We start from the raw sequence: 18,256 nt of genomic DNA, 5'->3' as shown, positions 1-18,256 counted from the left end.
ATGGTCTGCTTCATTTTCTCCATAAGTGAAATGGAAAAAAATACAGACCCACTCAGCCTTTTAAAAGTGCTTTCATGTTTAAAGAAATGAAAAGCGCTAAGCGAGTGGTAAATATTGTTTGAGTAGATTAATACTTGGTTGATCAATATACATTATGAGACTGCTCTTACTCATCATGTTTCCCACAGCTAAGGGAATGCAAGAAATAATAATATGATGATGATTATAGCTGGTAGAAATGCCCCTAGTGAAGGCTGCCAAGTTTCCTAGAATGCAGGGAAAGCTATGTTCTCATTTACTCGCACTTTAGTGCAACTTTTACTGTATGAAACCAAGATTACGCCTGTCATCTGAATCAGATTGGGTCAGGGTTTTTATTAATTGATGTTTTGTGTTGACTTGATCTTACCAAATATTTAAGTGAAATAGTTTTTTATTGGTTTTTAAAATGAAACAAATTAGAACCAAGTAATTTAGCTAATACTGATGAGAATTCTTCTAGTACTTTCTTTGAATAGCTTTATGTAGGCTTTGAGCTATAAACAGATACTAAGCAAAAAAAAAAACAAAACAAAACAAAACCAAAAAACCAAACTGAGATCCCAGAGCTTTCTTTTGCTAGATCCACGAAAACAAGTCCAAATAGATTTCATCAAGTTACAAGTTTCAAAAGGTTATATGCATTCAAAAAATAGGTCATATCTTTTTTGGTAAGGAATCGAATTTCAGCTACGAGTATATGAAACATTCCTAGAAGCACAAGCAAGAAAAATAATGTTCTAAATATTTTCAAAGTAACCTTGACAGTGCCAAAATATTTTTGAATTTTAGACATAAAACACTTGATTGTAACCCTGTCAACAAATACTAATAAGAGATCAGAGGTATCATTATCTAGATGATTTTTATAGAAAGTATGCATATGGTAGAACAACTTCTATTTTCTTTATATTCAGAAAGGATAGCAGGTATTTTTTTAACAGACAAAAGCAACCTGTTATTTTTCAGTAGGTGACTCATAATACTCACCTAGATGATCACTATCTCTATAAAAAGCTAGATCATCCAAAGTACAGTACAAGACAAAAAGTAAATGGAAACATTTCATGCCAAATCCCTTGTTCATTTATTTCTAAAGTATTTGAACCCATGGGAATAAGCTCAGTGGTCTGCAAGAATGATACCAGAAGCAGGCCCTTGTGGAAGCCCACCTGTTCCTCCAAAGCTTTTCAAACCCCATGGTCTACCTGCCACCCTCCTTTCGCAGAGGGCCTGTATTGTAGCAGGCAAGGGTGGACAAAGATGAAGCTATGGACCTTTTCACACTGGAAGAAGAGGACCCTCCTTTCACAGATGGTGGCTCCACAGCCGTATTGCCATTTGCATCCTCTTTTGAGAGCTTCAAGAGAATCACAAAAGAGTGAGTAACTCCCGCCCATACAAAATCGCTCACTTATAAAAAATTAGGAAAGGAAAAAAAAAAACTCCATAGCTCAGAATATAAAGTTGCTCTGAGAGGAGAGGTAGTTTTTTGAACATCAATGTATCTTTGCTTGTCTGCAGTTTCCCAACATCTTCTCACTGTAGTACCAGACCCCCCCCAACATAAATCATTGCTTAAGTTATTAAAAAACTTGGGGCAAGCCAATATAACAAAGTACTTCTACTTAGACAAAGCTGGCTTGACATAGAAATAAACAAAGGTTCACTCATCTATAAAAAAGGGGAAGATAAGCCAAGAGTTGAAAAAAACAAGCACTTTTAACTCATAAGTGAAATAAAATCACTATGATAATATGTACGCTTACAAAGGCAAGGTAAGACCTTGCTAGTTAGCCATCTGACCTAAAGCCAATCTTACATGAGAGAGTAAGAAGAAATCCGGAAGAAACATCCATACAGTACCCACTGTTGCTAATTCTAGGGATAAACATTACTTCTCTATAAGAAAATACTTTTTTTTTTTTTTTTGCTGCTTAATTTCATTAAATAATGAAAACACTTGTGCTTCTTTTAAGTACCTTTGAAGTGTTTGGCACTAGTCCTAATGCTTTACAGAAAAAAGTTCCCTTTTTAGCTTTTAATGCAAGAACAGTTAGATGCTAGTCATCTTCTAGGAAAATTGGGGTTTACCTTTCCTGAATTCATTAATCATTGAAGTCTATGTAATACTGAAATAGTTTGTGTGTGCATGAAATATGAGATTGGAAATACTTTTTACCTGCAGAAGACCTGCTTTTGTCTTTATATTTATTAATTTAAGGAACAATTATGTTGTGGGGTTTTTTTTAATCTAAATACAGTTTATGGGCCAGAAACTTTTGTTTATGGGCCTTACTTCTCTTTAGGGGCAAATCAATGAATCTGAGGTTTGCCAACAAGCTGTGGATTCAAAATATTATATTTTGAGTACTCTTTCTGTAGGAACTAGATCCTAATAGAAGAGGTGCTGAGAAACTCAGAAGGACTCTCTTTGTCTTCAGTGGGAGCTATGTTTAATTTCTGTATGCCAGTTATCTCAAGATATTTATTCAGATAGTAGGGAAAAAAAGAGGGACTTAACACTTTGGAAAACTTAGCTCAAATTCACGTTATTCCTATATTTTCTAGTTAATCCAGAATAAGCTTTTCCTAAATATTTCCTATATATTTAAAAAGTAATTAATTCTGTAGAGTTCTTTCTCTAATTTCTTTTTAATTGTAACTGAGAAGGAAACCGTACATACACAAGCAAAACATTAAGAATAAAAAAGAATCCTGGTAAAACCACAAGCCAGCCAAATTCCTTTCATTTGATCCTTTGCTAACAACAACAGAGTTTAGCCAATAAATGGCTTAGTTATTTTTCTATTTTATTTTAAATTGAAACCTCTTAATTGTCTTACCTGCAGAATACTGTGCTTAATTATCTGCCTGCCAGTTTCTATCTGCATCGGTGCTAGGAAGCACAAATGGCCTAGCCTCTAAACCTACTAATCTGATGGTCTGACCCCTAATAAATCAATATTATAATCTATAGTGTGCTGCCTTTTGCTTTAGCTGTGTGTTGCATGCTTTGATGAATATCTGCCTTGCAGGAGCAACATATGAAAATTATATCATGTGCAACTGGTTTGAACTGTTGTGCAACCACGGGACACTGAGTCACTCTGGGGAAAAAGTTAAAATGAACTACAGTAGATAAATGTCATTTTCAAGGGGTTTGACATTATATTATATTTAAATTAAAAGGAGTGTAATTCTGGTTCCTTCCTGCTCTGAACCTGCTGTTTTTTCCCTTTCAGAAGATTCTGATAAAATACGTGATCATTCTCTGCCAAGGCTCTCGATTCCTCTTCGGTGCAGACGGCAGGGTTTATATGATAAAATTTTAATGACCATGGACCTGCATAGCAATGTGAGGTACCAGCACATTTTCAATAACTCTAGGCGTCTGCGAGGACTGGCATCGGGTGATATTCCTACTGCTGAATTCTACGTGTCCTAAGAGGCGGGCTTTGTGGGAGACAGAGGCAGCACCCGAGAAAGCTCCATTATCATGCAGCAGTCGTACGGGTGAAATGGAGATTTATGAATCCCTGCCAAAGAAACTATATTATGGACTGTAAATTAAAATGGGGGCTTAACATATAGTGAACTACATGCTAGAGAGGCTCATTTCCAGATTGCCCTGTCTACTCAGGCCCAGGCAGCTGTAGAGACCACCCCTCATTAAGCGGTCCTGAGGTCTCCATGAAACTCAGACATTCTAGGTTTGAAGAGGCAACTGCCAAAGCTTTCATAGTCAGGGCGAAAAAAGGAATGCTGAGCTGTTTCAGCAGGCATTTTACTTGCAGCATACTATTGCAGTATGGTGACTAGGACGTAGTGGATTTGTTCTCAGATGTAGTTCCAATGCCTTCCATGAAGAGACTTCAGTTTTACTGCTCTGCAAGTCATAGTGCATTGCAGACTCAAAGGACCAGATTCTGGTCTCTGATTTACTGCTGCTGCTCATGACTCACAGTTTTCTCAGATCTGCCACTGCACACTGGTGATACTTCCAGCCGAATCACTAAATCCAAATAATTCAAATTGTTTACTGTGTTTTTGTGAGCATCTTTTAGAAAGTTCCTCAGGTAAAAATATAATATTGAATGAAAAGAAAAAAGATCATAAGATGTGAAAAAGTTTTAAAATATTCTCAGGAACAGCAAGCCTACCCAAAAAACCTGTAAGGTCAAGGGATAAATTCCACACTGCACTACCCCTTTGCATATGCCAATGTTTCAAGTAGGACACAAGTGGTACAACCTGTAAGATTCATCTTGAAATATATTCAAATCTGCAACTGAATCTGAAGCCGTCCAATGGCTCCGGCTTTCTCAGTGAAAGAGAAACTCATAGGGCTTTTTCCAATAGACTCCCAACACAATCATTTCCTTATCACTTTTCACCCATCTAAACCAAAAGCTCCACATAATAAAACACAAAATAAATTTACTCATCCCACATGTCAATTCAGCTTTGAGAGGCGTACTCTCCCACATTCTTTATTATATTTCATATTGGTTTAGAAATTAGCTTACACCCTTAAGAAAAAGATAATTTGTCTTAGCCCTCCTATCCTTCCCCAAAAATTGAAAAGAAGCAGCAGAGAAAAAGGGAAAATCTTCCCCTCGACTGCCCTGAAACAGGAAAAAGAATATAAATTAACTTTCTTTTCTGCTTATTTGTACAATTTAAAATTATAAAATTCACTTCACACTTCAAACCTCTACAAGGACACTTTGCCTCAAGTGAAAGTAGTTCCACATGGACCATTTTGTGCTTGTCTAATGTGTAAATGTGCTGTTTTATGTTGAAGTAAGTATAAGCAACTATACAGTGCATCTACAGCAACTCAGCTATCACTTGAGCCCCACAAGTGCCATGCCCTAAGGCATGCTACAGGCCATGCTTCATAAGGCAAGCAAAGTATTTTCAGTGGGCTATCTGCAGTGGCATAGCATATAACAGAATAAATTCTAGACCTGGTGAAGCAATATGTTCCAGAAAATACATTTTTTCTGGAAAGCATTAGCATAACACATTGTGAGGCCATTTTTCAAAGTATATCATCAGTTGCGTTTTAAAGCACACGATGTTCTACTACAAAGTTCTGGATAAAAAATCTGTTCCTTGATTTATTCTCCTTTTTCCATGAACATATTTCTGTTGGCTTTCCCAGAATAGGAATATTAAAGACAGCCTGCACACCACCATCTTCCCACCAGTGGTGAAGTAGTGCTTGCAAAGCACATATGGGTATGCCTCTATGAACAATGGTCTTTGTAGAAGAGATCTTCCCAGCTCCATAATGACAAGTACCAGGCAGCACATAGCACTGCTAATACACAGTGTGACAGACAATGATAGTCTGAACTGCATCTCCTCAAGCAAGGGAAAGAGAATAGTGACTTTCCCACTTCAAGAGGTTGCAAAATGTAAACCAGACCATAGAATCACGGAATCATAGAATAGTCTGGGTTGGAAGGGACCTTTAAAGGTCATCTAGTCCAACCTCCCCTGCAATGAGCAGGGACATCTTCAATGAGATCAGGTTGCTCAGAACCCCGTCCAACCTGATCTTGCGTGTTTCCAGGGATGGGGCATCTACCACCTCTCTGGGCAATCTGTTCCAGTGTTTCACCACCCTTATTGTAAAAAAATTCTTCCTTCTACCTAGTCTAAATCTGCCCTTTTTTAGTTTAAAACCATTGACCCCTTGTCCTATCTCAACAGACCCTGCTAAAAAGTTTGTCCTTCTTATAAGCCCCCTTTAAACACTGAAAGGCCACTATAAGGTCTCCCCAGTGCCTTCTCTTCTCCAGGCTGAATAACCCCAAATCCCTCAGCCTGTCCCCATAGGAGAGGTGTTCCATCCCTCTGATCATTTTTGTGACCCTCCTCTGGACTCGATCCAACAGGTCCACATCTTTCATGTGTTGAGGGCTCCAGAGCTGGATGCAGTACTCCAATACCATTTTACAGCACCTGGAACCAGTCATCCCAATGTCTTTTGATTTAGTCACCTATGACTGCAATTTCAATGGTGTGCACCACTGTGCGTGCAGGAAAGGACACACAAGTGGAGCACAACATACAAAGAGCAGGTGCTACCACTCATCATCACCATTTACATAAACAACCCTGCCTGCGCTCAGCTCTCCTCCCACTGGTCCAGAGCTTGACCTGACTCCCAGCCTGGCCTCAGCCTGTCCCCAGGGAGGCACCTGATGCCCAGGGCTGGAGCTGCCCCCACTGCCTCACAGCTGCTCTGCTCCTGGCTGGGGTGGTGGGACCCTGCCCTGCCACCCCCATGGGGACACATGCGGCTGCTAGCCCCAGCCCGCAGGGAGCCACTGTCCTGCGTAGTGCCCAGTCAGCAACCAATTCCAGTGTACAAAAGATGGGGTGACCACAAATACCTATTTAACAAAGCAAAGAAATGGTCATGATTTTGGCAATAAACCCAAACGCTCTTCTTCCTTTATGCCAGATTTTTCCTATCTAGGTTTCCAAGCCAAACTATTCACCTTGTAAATGCCCAGAGTGATGCTAGGTAAATCCAAGTGTGATTCTTTTCTTTTTTTTCTTTTTAATTGTTCTGGTTGATTCGTTTCGCACAGCAAAGCTCCTCACCGAGATGAAGGCTCCTTGTACACAAGCACCTACACCATGCATCTGTAATCATACTCTGTAAATGGCATCAGCAAAAGAAAGGAGTGACATTTTTTCCTCTTGATCACAACAGAATAAACAACATTTTAAAGGTTAAATTATTCAAATTCTACAGTTACCTGTAAAAAAAAAATGATGCCTCTGCTGTACCTTCAGATTCCTTACATCCAATTATTTTGATTTTTTTTATCCTGTCCCAGGCTTTCTGACTACTGCTGCTTAAGGGGCAAAAAAAAGTGTTGTAACTAGTGGCAACTCATTTACTTCCACTGATAGCTACAGCTCCCGATACAAGGGTTTTAGCTCAACTCAGAGAAGTTAGATGAACCATACAGCAAGTTAGTAAAACGGAAACAGAAAACACCTAAATGCACATCACAATGCCTTGTGTACTAAGAAAACCCTATCTGGGTATTAACTTTAACTTTTTTAAGGTCAGACAAATGTGGCAGTCATGGGGAAGAAACACTCGGTGGTACTTAAAGCAGTCTCTGTAGACATTATGGCAAAATAAAATAAAGCAAAACTAGGGAATTCAGTCTGCAATCCAGTTTTAATTGATGTAAATCCTTGGAATCCCACTCTTGCCAATACTACCAGTCACTCCATAAGATTGATGGAACCATAGCAGCTCACACCAGAAAAAAATCTGGCCCTTCAATGGCAGTAGAGACTATATAGTATTCAGAAAACATCATACAATTTTTAAGAGTTTGCTGATTATGTGGTTATCTATAAATAAAAAAATTAAAACAGAATGAAACAAGGGGTTCTGCAAAGTACCTATGTGTGACAGTGCAAGGAGAATTTAATACAAAGACTCCCTTTCCTTAGTGTCTTTCCTGTCAATCCCTTACAACCCACTTCCTTTGCCTCCCAGGAGCACCCCTGCTGCTGATCCCCCTGCCTCTAGCTTTGATTTTGCATAGATTATCCAAGATGCAGGTTTACACATGAAGATCCACTGTTGTTTAACTCAAAAAATACAGCAGTTTGAGAACTGAAAAGCAACAGAGTATGATAATCCCAATCATTTTGTCTATTCTTTATCAATCCATGAAAGCTATACCTTTACATCCAGACCTTTTGATCTAGACTATTCTTTTACCCCGTTTTCTGATGCCGTTCCATTTCTCAGGTTGTAACACCATTAATTCTTTTACCTGGTTACAAAAAATAACTAGAAGGAATCGGGGAAAACAGCCATACCACACTGTGTAAAGTAAGACTATGACTGAGCTCAAAAAAGAGATGCTGACTGAGGAATTTAAAGTTTTTCCAAACTTTTGATCTTGTTTATACATGTGAAGGTTTGATGTTAAAGCTTGATGTCAACTGTAAAGAGAAACATCTCTCAAGACAAAAATAAAAAACAGACCTCCTGTTGAAACGTACCCAATCATAACCAACAAGTTTCTGATCTTGAAGAGAACATCATGCAAGTGTCTTGCATTTAATATTATCTTATGCCAAGCAGCCCTACTTTTTCTTCTCATTATATTTTCTTCATAGATAAGTGTTTGGTTTCACACATTTGATAAAAAAGAAAGTTGCTGGAGTAGATGTTCAGTAAGTCTTATTAGAATAACTACCCTGTTATATTTGCTTTGCACATGGGTCCTGAGATAACATGCTGTTTTGTGAGGACCCATGTGCAAAGCAAATATAACAATTATTCTTTTCATTTGTGATAATCACAATTATTAGTAAGCCGATTCATAATAACCCCTTTGTATTTAACTCTGAGCTTGAGCTCAGCTGAGGAAAATGTGTCTGTCGTTTTAAATATTTCTCAATTTAATTTGTTTTCTCTATTTATTACTTTTAACTTTGGTTGCAAAATATCAGTAGAAAGAAGTTATTCAACATTCAAGCGTTACATGCACAAAAGGTTCTTAGTGCAAATTAGTAGAGTTTTTCCCTTCTTGTGATGGTATCACAAGGTATAAACCAACATCGAGCATCTAACTGGATTTATTAAAAACTGAACGACTTTGATGATATTATTCTGGTGATAATAGACCAATGTTATTTGAAACATTTCACCGTTAAAAGGATGCTAGTAGTCTTCGACTCTAACAAAATAATCTTTATACGTATGCAAAAATCATGTGAATAAGATACAGTATTGATTCAATATAACAAAAGAATGACTTGTATATTTGCTTCTGGTGGCAAGACAATGGGCTTTGGAAATGGCATAATTATGGAATTGTTTTGGCTTTGGGGTGTTGGGGGGCGGGGGGAGAGGTTGTTCTTATTTTTAAAGAGAAATCCGAAGACAGCCTAGATATGCCACTTGTGAACAAAAATTGCTGTTCAAATGTCACTCATGACCTGACACAGACAGGGAAAGGTTGACAGACATGTTAAAGCATACAGAAAAGCTAGAGAAGTATTTTACCTTCAACTAGTTTATTCATTTTTTGTATATTCAGAGAGGTTTAAAATGCATTCCTATCCACCTGTCAGTGTTCTTCTAATGAACCCTTTGGCAATATCCATACAAGGTAATGGAAAAGGTTCATTATACTTGCATGGAGCAACATAAACCAAATGCTTAAAAATCAGAAAAGATTACAGGACAATTTATTAGTGTTTGCAATGCTAACATGTATTTTACTTTTGAACTTGGTCAGACATTCAGGTGAATTTGTATACGTGTGTTTAAAATATGATTGCTTGATAAAAGTGAAGTGTGACAGTACATCAGCAGCTGAGTATTTTTGAGCATAAGATCTAATGGCTTTCTGTGTACACAGGTATATTAACCCCATGTGTGAATCACAAACATTATAGGGAAATAAGTTCAGGAACCTCACATAAAATTTCAAATGTTAGTGATAATAAAGCAAATGCAGAAATTCTTTAATGACAATGAAGAAAAAACTAGTGGGGAATGCAAAAAAAAAAAAAAAGTGGCATATGGAAAAAACACATGGGAAATAAGAATATTCCCAAGTATCCTGGTAAACCACAGTTTTCTGGTGAAAGTGATTAACTATATTGTATATTTGCCAAGTATATAATTTGCATTTCAGATTTCTTTAAGTCAATGGGTTCTCCCTAACGGCTCCATAAAAGGGATGAGTTTTGAAGAGTTATTTGAATGAAGACAAAAGACAGTGATTTAACTCATGAATTGAAGTTTACAAAAGTTAATAGCGATATCCAGAATAAAAGCCCAGAAGGAGAAAGGCATTAGGACAAAATAGAGAACAAGAGATCAGTAAGAGACACTCTGTAATAAAGACAACTAGAGAAAAAGCAATCTATAAAACTAAGCAACTCCAGAGCTGGGAAGAGCTTTGAAGGAGAAGGTTTTCAGTCTGATATAAAGTCCGTTTGCATTAACAGGAGTCTTTTCATTGACTACAGGGGATTTCTGATCAGGCCATGTGAATTTCACCTTGATGATCTGAAGGCATTTTCTTTTTCCTTAAGCCATGCAGACAGGAATACAGCCTGTGTCAAAATATCATCATAACTCTAGGTAATGTAAATGCGTATCTCACTTCATTGTCCATACCTTCCATCAAAGGTTACACAAAGTGATAAGTGAATGCCTTGACAACTTTAAAATTAGTATGTACTAATGTACAGGACTACTCTGTTCTTTTCCAAACACAGATCAGCAAGCAGAACTTGCTAAAAGTTACTGGGAATGTTGCTATTTCAATCTGCTAAAGTTGCCTCACTGGAATTCAGTGAATCACGATTTAACACGAAGAGCAAGGACTCTCCACACAATCCAGCCTGTATTTCCTGTGTATATGTATAGTTAAATCCTACATAAACTGACAGCATTTTAGATTAAGACATGCAACATCTTAGTCGAATAAAATGCCTCTATACTAAAAAGTAAACGTAATTCTTTTGCTTGAAATTGAGAGTTGTGTAGGCAGTATCCCATCCAAATTTAGGTTTGGTGTACTAGAATTCTAATAGCAGGTAATCTGAAGAGCTCATTAGAGATATGCAAGTAATTCATTACCTAAGTGTGTCTAATTTAACTGTATTTTCCCCTTGAATGAAGCCTGCCCTAGTGGAAATTAGTGATCCAGCCCACACACTTCCAATCCTGTCGGCACTTTCAGTTTACATTTGCAATTTTTTTTAGAAATCTAAAAATTACTTTCTCTGTCTTCTCTTCTGATCTCCACTGGGTATTTATATGCAGCAAGTATAATTATGCTTTTGGCAAGCTAGTGAAAATTAAACCCTTACAAGCAAGGGGAAAAAAGAAAAGAGGGTGAGGAAGCAAGAAAGAGGAAGAAAATTGTTAAAAGTGAATTTATCACAATCTTACTTGTGTATAAGCAGAAGGCAGTTACATATCGTAATACTAAGGCACACTTCTAGGAGACGGTGACATTTGGCTCATGTTTAATGAAAGCTGAGAATGGGTATTTTATTGATTTGAACAGGGAGTGTATCTACTGGAAGACACCAAAGTAATGACTTTGGCAAGTTGTCTTGTTTTAAATATCAAATCATCTGCTCCTAAAAATCCAGTCTCATTGACAAGCAGAGATATATTTCGTATGGTAGGTCCTGCAGCACTACGTACACTATACACTCTGAGCTCTGATTTTCATATACATTACTTGCAGTTTTGTTTTTTTTTTCATCAGGAACGAAAAGAAAGCTCCTGCCAGTATACCACCCTGCTGTCTATTTTAATTGAAAACTTTACCAGGCTTTGTTCTTTCAATAGTTGTAAAAAAATAACTCAAAGTGAAGCAAATAGTAGATGAGGTATTTGGGGGAATTCAGCAGTGTAACACCTTCCTTCCTTCTTCATCCAGTCCAGCATCTTCACAGTACCCAGGAGCCTGACAGCTAGCAAATTCTGCCCTGTGTTGTACAGATGCAGTGCTTCAGAGGAGAAAGGGGCTGTGAAGAGCCTTTTCCCTGAAACCTCGGAATAGCACCAAAAAGAAGCCTACTCCATGCAATGACTACAGTCTACAGAGTGTATCCTGCTAATGGTCATGAAAGTCTCTACAGTGCCGCCAAAGGTAGCTCTGACTGTTGTACTCACAGGACAAGCCTGGGATATATACAATTAATTTTTTAAGAAGACTGTGAAACTCTCCTGCCTTTACTGGCTGGGCAGAGCAACACCAACCATCCATCCTGTGCCAGTCTGTCTTTAACAGTAATCCTCACACTCTCAAACAGAACCTGAACAGTTTGTTCAGCTTAAAGTTTTTCTACACAGATGTGTCTTTCACAGCTAATTCCTCTTGAAGAAGAAGCCACCGTAATCTCATAAAAATTTCACTCCATAGAAAAAGCTGACAGTCTCAGTTGCCTAATTAGAGCAAAGAACGGCCACTTTCAATGACTGAAATGTCAGCAGTATAATTGCACAATAGTTTTAGCAGACAAAAGTATTCTCTCTGAGTGAAACCATCTGAAACTGTTTTGTAGTGTGTATGAGCTATGGGTTTGTTCAGCAGAATAAATACTGAAACGTGCACATCATAGATGAGAAAAAACCATAACCACAAACAGTTAATGGATTCCTTCATATATCAGTACTCTTTTGTCATTATAGTGTATTTCTGCCTACAGTAGCAGCCAAAGATAATTTGCAATCTGCTGTAACAGAAACTATGAAGAGAATTAGCTATCATGGTACTTCTCTTCAAATCTGCTTGCCCCTGAAATGAAATAAACAAAATTGGGATTACTGCAAGAGTGTGTGTTTTGCACACAGAAGCCACAGAAAGCAGCATTACTGCAAGCCTGCTGGGAAAGTACAATAAAAATAAATCAGAATGAAAGAAAGCACTGTGGTTAATACATAAAGATGGAAAGCCAGAATGGAAGGTTAAGAGGTGGGAGCTTAATGGTTATTGTCCTATCATATTTTAAGAACCTGATCTTCATTTTGCCAAGGTAAATGTAGTGCCAAGTAAACGCGGGTCCATATTTCTAGCCTTGATACTTACTTATGAAGATGTTGGGTGTTATTCACTTGGCAGAACTATCCTTAAAATAACAAAACATGTTCTGTAAGAAGATTGTGTAAAGTGAAGGTTAAACTGAGTGAGTTATTTATTTAGAGGGTTCTTGGTTGTCAGCAAATGATGCAACACAGATCTAAGTGGAAGCAGAGTGGGAAACTGTTACACAGACATGATCACATCTTGTGATAAGGAATGGATAAACCACCTAATTGAAGGGAGGGAGTATGACCTTTCAGCAGTAAATCAGTATGTGAGTCTTTAATCACCATTTTGAGAAGCATGAATAGTTGCAGCCAGAAAAGCTGTCCTGCCCAGAGAACACAAAAAAAAAAAAAAAGGAAGAAAGGGAAAAAAGAAACCAAAACCCAAAAAACATATCATGGCCAGAAAATTTTTGGTTTACTGAATAAACTCTGGATTTGACAGCCAAAAGTGTTTCACTGTAAATTAAAGTTTGAATAGTCTTGAACTAGATGGGAGGCTTTATCAAGGGAAGTTAAGAAGGCACTGCTGTAAAACTGAAAAAAATGACGGTGAAGTCACTGAAAAGTGACATTTTCCTTTTTACAGCAAGTTCTATCCAGCTTCCCTGAGGAGTTCCTCTGACTGTGTATTCATTGACCCCAAAAAATATTTGGGTTCATGCTTGCTGCAATAGATGAGTTGCTGATGAATCCAAAACAGAGTTTTAAGGGCTCCCATCAGGGCAGTTAGTCATGCCTGGGGTGCTCTGCGAAGGAGCCTGGAGACTGAAAGCGCTGAGAGGTCCAATTCTCTCTGTATTTGTCTCCCATTCTGCAATGGGGACAGCCTCAAGAATCCCAATTCCTATCAGAGCCATAGATCCTAAAACCCAAAGTAGCTGATCACTAAACTGAAGTTGCTGGTCTGTCAAGAATGCCAGCTTCACTGAGCAACTGCAGGGAGCCTATTTAAATTCAAAACACTATGTGCCAGCACTTTTGAAACTTTTCCTTTTTTTTTTTTTTTTTTTTTTTTTCAATTTTTGATTCAGCAAATTGCAAAGGGGTTTATTTTTCTTCCAGTTCAGACTGAACTTTTTCTCAAACCATAAGATTCCCAAATCTGTATTTCTTCCTCCAATAGTTTGCGGTGTTACAGGCTGTTTAAATCAAACTATAGAGGTTTCAGCTCTGCCTTTTGTAGTTCTTATGGTTTTCTTCATTCATTTAGTCCATCCTTGGTGTGCATTATTTGCATTATTAGCACTTAGTTATTCCCCATTTACCATAAAAAAGCAATCAATCTTGTCATTTGAAAATGAAAGTTAGAATACCAGTTGGTTGGTTTTCTAGTTTTCGTACAGCACATGCAGCTCTGCGAGAGGCTTAACCGATGAAGCCCAGTTTAATATGGCTTTATGCCTGGCATTTCAATTATCCCATGTGAGCTCTGTTTTTCAAAGCTTAGTTCAACAGCTCTCTCTTGTGAGGACTCGGATGTCTAAAAGTATAGTTTATATACTGTATAAAGTACATACATCTAACCTCTGACAAATTTGTCATATTTATCAGAAGGCAGACAAAAACATGTTCAACGTCTAGGAAATTAGTGCATTAGTAATTACAAAAGTCACAAAGAGCTTACAAATAAAGTCAACTAAATGATTTTTCTCATCAGTAAGTTCTTACCATAAACTCCATTCCTGCAAACTCAGCCCTCTGCAGATTCCTAAATCTGCTCTCGTGCCCGTTTCCCTGTACAGTACCAAGTTTTACCCTAAGTCCTTGAAGCCAGACTTATTTCTGCTTTCTGTCTCAGTGAAGCTTTCACCTTTCCTTCACAGCAAGAAATGACTACCTCTGATTCTATTAAAATGCATTTTATGTATTTTTCAGGCAGGATTATTGGCTGTAAGATTAATATGCACCTCTAGTTTCAGAGGTCACACTGGCTCTTTAAAAAGAAGCACTTTCTCTTTTGGTCATTTGAATTTCTCAAGAATTATGCAAGGTAATACACCTAACCTGGAATAAACAGCAAAAAGAAAATCTGTAAGACTGTAGCTATCTATTACTATAGCTTTACCTTTGAAAACAATCCTCGGGGTTTTTTTTTTTCTGAATTTATTATTAATAACTTCAGTGGTCATATAATCTTGAATGCGCAAGGCATTAAAAGATATACATGAATCCCAAACAATGATTAAAAAAAAAAAGACAGAAAGAACAATTGCCTTCAACTATGTGAGTTTTTATATCCTGAGCAATGTAATCATATTTCATAGGACATTTTTTTATCTTTTATTTGTCAAAAAGAATATAAAAATCCATTTTCCGCTGTTTGGAAGTAAAAATTCTAATAAGTGAATATTTACTGCAGGTAAATATTTTTGCCTGACCATAAAAAAGAAAAAAAAAATCATACACACTTGGGTTTTTTTACATGTTGAAAAGATGGGCATCTATTGTACAGCACACGTATACGAGATAGTGAAAATCTGCAGTGAGGACTGGCAAGCCGATGTGTTTCTTACACACTACACATGAACGTTCCCTGTCTTACTGCAATGACCTTATGATCCCTGGTGCCAAGTGTTCAAGTCCCAGCTGTGGATTTAAACTCAATCTCATTTTGAGTTTCCATTCTGTTGGCAGCGGAGTCATTCTTCACCGCACTGCTCAAGCCAGAAAAGGCTTCCTGACTCGGAGGCAGACTCCGATAAGCAATGGCTATAAGAGCAGTTGTAATTGCACAAGCTCTTTCTTTCCCCCAACAGGTATTACTACAAATGAGCGTCATTGAAAATTCTTCTGAGCTTTAACAGGGTAGATAACCTCATAGGCAATTGTGAATCTAACACGGTGTCCAGATTAGCAAAGTAGACAGAAAAAAGGCTTGAGTTATTTAACCCCTTCCCAGCACACAAGGATTTTTGAGGTAGGCTTTTTGGTTTTGTTTTATTTTGTAAGAAAGTGATCTGAAGGAACCACAAAATCAGGTAACCAGAAATTAGGGAATGCCAGAATAACAATTGCTCTGTTTTCTTTTCCCCTCTCTGTACATAAACGTTGTAAATGGCATCTGCTATTTCTTCTCACTGAGTGCACAGATGAGGCACTGCTTGTTAAATAGCAGTTACTTTGTCCTCACTATTCAGTGAATACACCGTACACCCTTTCTAGCATGCTGTTCAAATCATGACTTGATATCAAAATACTAACTTCTTCAAGGGTTCTTGATTGTCCCACTATAGCTTCTTAGTTCTTTCTAAATATTAACAGATTTATCCACACAACATCACCGTGCAGTGTGCGGTACCATTGCTGGGCGTATTTCACAAAGGAAAGCAGATATGCATCTGCTGAAATCAAAAATAGAGAGGTGTAAAATAAATTTCAGAGCTCCAGGGTTTTGCTTTTTCCAGCGGTTGGCCCTGCGCAGCCTCCAACAGGCTCTGAACAGGTACCCCACCAGCCTCGGCTGCCGAGGCACGTGCAAAGCATTCTGCACATCAGGGTCGGTGCATCACAGGCTGTCGCACAGATAATAAGAAACACACAGTGAGCAAGCCTTCGCTGAAATGAAAATTTAATGTAAGTCATGTGTTGCCAGGCTAACTTCAGGCATAAAAAAAAAAGTTCTCCCTGCTAAATTTCCTTTCAAGCCAACGAAGAGGGTGGCTTAGCATGTTTGGCACAGGCAGCTGATCTGGCTTTCTCACTATTGACACCAGAGTGGTCCTGTAGAAGCTTCTAGCCTTCCAATTAGCCATCATGAATATTTTCTAACTCTGAGCTTCTGTTTCATAGTTCTTTTCCAACTCCGAGCTACTCATCAACCTCTCTACCAACATTTTCCTCAGTGGCCGTTCCTGTCTGCTACTGCTTTCCCAGATTCATAAGCCCCGTTTATCTTGCCAACACCATTCATCACCTTCGCTCCTATCTCCAGTTTTCAACTTCCTGCCTAGCTGCAGCTGCAGTCAGCACCACCCATGGGCCACCCTACGCCTCTCAGGTAGCTCCTGCCATCCCTTCCTCCTGCTGACCGAGGTGTCTCTTCCCTCCAACTCTGCCATTTCCTAGTCCACGCCTATTCCTCACCTCACTGCAACCAAGCCAGACTGCAATTCTCAGTTCTGCTTGGACATCAAGTGGACAAATACTGAAAACACAGAAAAGAATCTCCCTGTGGAGATCAAGAGCCCTCTGGGAGGACCATATTGGAAGAAAAGAGCTGCTAACCCTGATATACATGGATATAGCTATTTAGAGACGGTTCATGTGCAGTCAGGTCACACCAGTGATTTCTGAGAGATAAAGCAAGCTCAATTCAGACACAAATCACAGACTTTAGCTGCCAAATGCTAATGTTGCTACTGAGCCAGGGCAAACTGAGGCATTTTTCAGAGCTTATGAGTGGACTAATTGTGGGTGTTTTTCCCAAAGAAAGAGCAAAAGATACTATCTTACTAATTCCAGGTTCATTTTCCAAAGCACAGAGGGACTAAATTTCCTCTAGTAAACAGTTACAAGAGTACTCTTTTTTTTTTTTTTTTTTTTAAATTTTTACTTTAATAATATATTTTGCCTTTATCTCATAGTTCTCTAGACATTTTCAAAAATCTGAGCCCAGGCAGATCTTGGCAAAGGAAAATGTCAGGTAATTTTGGCAAAGTTATAAGGAACTGAAGACAGTCTCCTAGTGAAAGGTTCTTTATTCAAGAAATTATGTTACCACTTCACCTATGAGAGTTTGCTCATATGGGTAAATTTTCCAGATTTGCTTAACAGTAATGAATCCCTGTGCTGATACTCTCACTCATTCTGGAACATTTCAAACAGCCTTTACAAGCAAAATTATTGCACTTGATGGCCCTAACTCCTGATACATCCACATTTCTGTTTCACTTTAGTGGATTTTAGCCAAGTAAAGCATAAACTCTTGTTCATTGTTCTGATAGAGGATTAGTTAGACCTCCCAAGCTAGCAGTCCATCTGCTCCGCCAGCTAATGCTATTGTCCCGGAGACACCACCTCCCTTATTGTTCCACCAAACAATCCATGCCAGCTCTTTTCTCAGCTGACACTGACAAGTACATGTCAACCCGTTTGCATTCTCCCGCACACATCTGTGACATTGAATATAGCCTTTCACGGTTTCAGGCAGTTTAAAGCCTACTAAGAGCTAGAAAATATGCTACTATAAAAATAAGAATATACTCAAGCTTTTAATTGCACCAGATTAGTTAATTTTATTGACACAATGTCCAGATTTGTGTGTTTACCTTGCTCCCTTCTACCCTTCTCTTCCTAAAGACATACTAGTTAGCATTGCAATGTGAAACAAAATGTTTTAAAGCATTCAGAAAATTTAAAATATACTTACATATAAGGAAAATTCCTAGCATAACATGTTCTGGTAATTTTTTAATAGATATAAGAGTAGAATCTCTTTCACTGAAGATTGCTTTTTGGGTTTAATACACAAAATGGAAGGACCAAAATAAGGAAATCAATTCCTGACAGTAGGTCCCTGAAAAGCTCTTGCTAAATAAACTGATGCAATCTCAGTACTGGACTTATAGTCAGCAATGACAACAAAATTCTCAT

At 38.1% G+C, this 18,256-nt stretch overlaps 1 protein-coding gene and 1 long non-coding RNA gene across 2 annotated transcripts in view; one reads left to right on the top strand and one right to left on the bottom strand.

Moving 5' to 3' along the window:
• Window positions 1-18,256, bottom strand: part of PCDH9 (protocadherin 9) — a gene marked incomplete at its 3' end in the record, with an annotated part of 691,174 nt that overhangs the window by 530,252 nt on the left and 142,666 nt on the right. The window lies entirely within an intron of this gene.
• On the top strand, window positions 1,331-11,827 carry LOC309673712. The gene is made up of 4 exons (XR_014269337.1): window positions 1,331-1,420; window positions 3,285-3,402; window positions 10,081-10,195; window positions 11,511-11,827. It is a non-coding gene; the product is annotated as an uncharacterized lncRNA (long non-coding RNA).

The sequence above is a fragment of the Vanellus vanellus genome, assembly GCF_965231255.1.
Source record: "Vanellus vanellus genome assembly, chromosome: 1".
Classification (NCBI taxonomy): Eukaryota; Metazoa; Chordata; class Aves; order Charadriiformes; family Charadriidae; genus Vanellus; species Vanellus vanellus.
The sequence above is the reverse complement of the archived record's forward strand: the minus strand, read 5'-3'. Positions and strand labels throughout refer to the sequence as shown.